This window comes from Asparagus officinalis, chromosome 5, assembly GCF_001876935.1.
Source record: "Asparagus officinalis chromosome 5, Aspof.V1, whole genome shotgun sequence".
NCBI lineage: Eukaryota > Viridiplantae > Streptophyta > Magnoliopsida > Asparagales > Asparagaceae > Asparagus > Asparagus officinalis.
This window is the reverse complement of record NC_033798.1, coordinates 59,547,731-59,551,731: the sequence shown is the minus strand read 5'-3', so window position 1 is coordinate 59,551,731 and position 4,001 is coordinate 59,547,731. Positions and strand designations below refer to the sequence as shown.

General features: G+C 42.2%; 1 pseudogene; it reads right to left on the bottom strand.

The window, feature by feature from the left end:
- The window catches only part of LOC109841882, an 8,479-nt pseudogene extending 7,248 nt beyond the window's left edge, over positions 1–1,231 (bottom strand).

The following is a 4,001-nucleotide window of genomic DNA, read 5'->3' as shown; positions in this document are numbered from 1 at the left end:
CCGTTGTTGTCTTTGAGCATCTGCAGGCTGTTGTACACCGGCTCGGCGTGGTACAGCAGCAGGGATGCCTTGCCGTCGCCGGTCAGGTTCTTGAGTTTGGGGCCGAAAGCCTTCACAGCTCCGTCGACGGGGCAGAAAACGGTAAGTCCGCCGTCGACGGTGTCCTCGTAGGCTTTTTAGCACGTCGCCGGTGGAGGACAGAAGATCGGCGAACATCTTGCATCCGTTCTTGGAGAGGACGGAGGTGAGGTTGACCGGGGCGGGAGCGGTGGCGGGGGCCTCGGCTTCCGCGGAGCTCAACGGGGCGCTGATCTGGACATACGAGGAGGAGGAGGAGGAGGGGGAGGAGGAGCCTCATTGTGGTTGGGATGGTGGAGGAGAGAGAAGGGGATGAGGGGAGTGAGAATGGAGGGAGGGGGAGTAAAGTAGTGGAGTGTTCGGATGAATGGGGTTGGTTTTAGGGTTTTATTACGAGTTTTGCCATCGGTGGGTGTCTTTCGGACTAATTGGGTGGTTAGGGCTTCATTAGTAAGTGATCACTGGTGCTGGGAAGTTAGGATTAGGACTTGATACCAAGACTTGAACAGATATGGCTATTTTCTTGCTACGTACAGAGTTTAAAGTCTTATTTTCATTTAAACGCCCTATACTTTCTCTTACTTCGCAGTTATATGCCCTCACCCGTTTTTGACAGAACTGATGTACGTACCCTAAATTATTTAAAACTTACAATTATATCTCCGTACTTTTTTAGCAACATTTAAACAACCTAAAGTTCTTAAAACTGGCACCTAAATACCCTAAAGTGTTTAAAAAAATCCGCACTTAAATATCATCAGTTACGCAAACTTGGAGTATTTAAGTGGAAGTTTAAAATCTTTAAGATATTTAAGTGTCAGTTTTAAAAACTTTAGGTATTTAGGTGCAGATTTTAAAAGCTCTTGGATATACAAGCGTTGCCAAAAATAAGTGAGGGTATATAAGTGCAAGTATTAAGAACTTTAGAGTATATTACTGCTGCCAAAAATAACTGAGGGTATATAAATGCAACATAGGGAAAATATAGGGTATTTAAGTGCAATTATTCTAAGTTATGTAGAGGTGCAAAATGGTGATCAGTATGAGCTTATCACAAGTTGTTTATACATTCTAGAAGCAACTTATATAAACTGTTGAAAATGGTTTTTTTGGTAATCATATATTATAAGTTACTTTCAAAGTAGCAAGGCATTTAGTAAAATTATGCTTAAAGATTGTTATAAGTAAAAATAACAAAAATAGACATAAGTTATCTATCAAAATAGACAAACTAATTTTAGAATAAATAAAGTAAGTATGTCAAAAATTAATGGGTGTTAGTCTAAGTGTAGACCTAAAGCTGAAACCGATGCTGGAATCAGGAAGATGAAGGAAACAGTCAAGACAAGCTACGGTCGACCGCGGCGGTTGGTACGGTCGACCGCGAACGTTCACGAGACAGGAAAAGTCTCTGGACTTTTTCCGATCGACCGCGACAGATGGTCCGGTCGACCGCAAGACCCTGTAGGCGTTTTTGGATTTCTGTCGTTTATCCGGTAGACCACGACTGGTTCGACGGTCGACCGCGAGTCGGGCTGGCAGTTTCCTAAACCGTTTTGAATTCTGTTTGGGCTGGGATTCATATATATACCTATATGTTTCTAGGGTTAATTAGAACGTCGAAAAAAAGTCAGAAGATAAGAAAAAGAGAGCTTTTGAGAGAATCTCAGAGAGCTTAAACCCTAGTTTTAGTGCTTGTATTCCTTCTTCAATTAATCAAAAGAATTGTATAGTATGGCTCCTGAGGACATAGACACATTGTCGAACCTCATTAAATCCATGTGTTCTTTTTTGTTCTTATTTCTTGCAAGTTTTTATTTTTGATTTTTGGAGAATTTCTTTCTTGCTCAACTCTCAAACACAAGATCCGGAAGGGTATGGATTCGATTTGATTGTTTCGAATCCCAAACAACTGGTATCAGAGCTTCGTTCAGCAAATTTATGAGAAAGAGAGCCATGACAAAGGAAATCAAATCTAAGATCGAGAAGTTTGATGGTTCAGACTTCACCTACTAGAAGTCGCAGATAGAGGACTATCTATACCAGAAGGACTTGTATCGCCCGTTGATGGGCAAGGATAAGGAACAGAAGAAAGATGAGTTAGACGATGATTGGGAGATACTGGATAGGAAGGCTTTAGGATAAATCCGGTTGTCGCTCGCCAAGACAGTAGCTCATAACATATTAAAGGAGAAGACGACAGTAGGGCTTATGGAAGCACTCGCGAAGATGTACGAGCAACGTCTGTAGCAAACAAGGTGCATCTCGTTAAAACTCTATTCAACCTCAAGATGGCAGAAGGACAGTCCTTCATGGTGCATCTCAGCGAGTTCAACACGATTGTTCATCAACTTATCTTCGTGGACATCAAGTTTGATGACGAAGTACAAGCCCTATTGATTCTATCACAGTTATCGGATAGTTAGGCAGGTTGTGTGACGGCAATCAGTAATTCGATGGGGAAAGAGAAGTTAAACCTAAGTGAGGTTGTTAGCATGATTCTATCTGAGGGGGTTAGAAGAAAATCGTCTGAATCAGAATGTTCAGGTTCAGCTCTAAGTTTCGAGCAGAGAGGTAGAAGCCAGAAGAAAGGGAACCAGAACATGAATCGGTCGAAGTTGAAAAAGTGGTCGAACTCGAAGGTTAAGCCTATCAAAAGGAAGTGTTGAAACTATAGCCAGGAGGGTTATATGTCTTCGGTCTGTAAAAGTCCAAAGAAGGATGCGGGTGAGAAGGAGGCTCATATCGTGCAGGATGCTTCGATCCTTGCTATGGATAGCGATTCAGATTCTTGGGTCATCAACTCAGGAGTCTCTTTCCACTCCACTACTAATAAGAAGCTTCTTCAGAATTATGTAGCAGGGGACTTTGGAAAAATGTATTTGGGGGGACAATGAGCCATGTAATATTGTTAGAAAATGTAACGTGCAGATTCAGATGAAGGGATCTAAGTGGAATATAAAGAATGTGAGACACGTACCAAAGTTGAAGAGAAATCTTATTTTGGTAGGACAACTTGGAGCAGAAGGCTATGTTTCGATATTCACTAAGGATTCGTGGAGGATCTCCAACGGTATGATGGTTGTTGCCCGAGGCAACAAAACAGGAACACTCTACCTCACCTCACATGCGAGTTCCTCGCAATTGTAGCTGGCAAAGAGAGTACGAATATGTGGCATAATAGGTTAGGACACATGAGAAAGAAGGGAATACAAATTCTACATTCACAGGGAAAGCTAACCGGGATCGATTCTATGGAAGTCGGGGTTTGTGAAGACTGCATCTTTGGGAAGCAGAAGAGGGTTAGTTTCTAGAAGGGTGAAAGGTAACCTAAGGCTCAGAAGCTAGAGTTGATTCATACAGATGTATAGGGTCCAGCCAGTGTGTCTTCTTTTGGTGGTTCGAGATACTATGTTACCTTTATCGACGATCACTCGAGAAAGGTGTGAGTTTACTTCATAAAGCAAAAGTCAGAGGTGTTTGGAGTCTCCAAGAAGTGGAAAGCCATGGTAGAAAATAAGACAGATCTGAAGGTGAAGTGTCTAAGATCAGACAATGGTGGAGAATACGAGCTGGAGGAGTTCAATAGGTTTTGTACTACGAATGGTATTTGATTTGAGAGGACTACTCCAGGGATGCTGTAACAGAATGATGTTGTAGAGAGGATGAACAGAAGCTTGATGGAGCATGCGATTACATGCAGGTCTGTCTAAAATATTTTGGACGGATACGATACATCCGACGGCTTACCTTATTAATCATGGGCCATCAGTTCCGTTGGATTTTGGGATTCCAGAAGAGATTTAGAGTGGCAAGAAGGTTAATCTCTCACACTTGCGAGTATTTAGCTGCATGGCTTATGTTCATATCAGTGACCATGTCAGGGACAAGCTAGAAGCTAAGTCACAAAAGTGTACATTCAT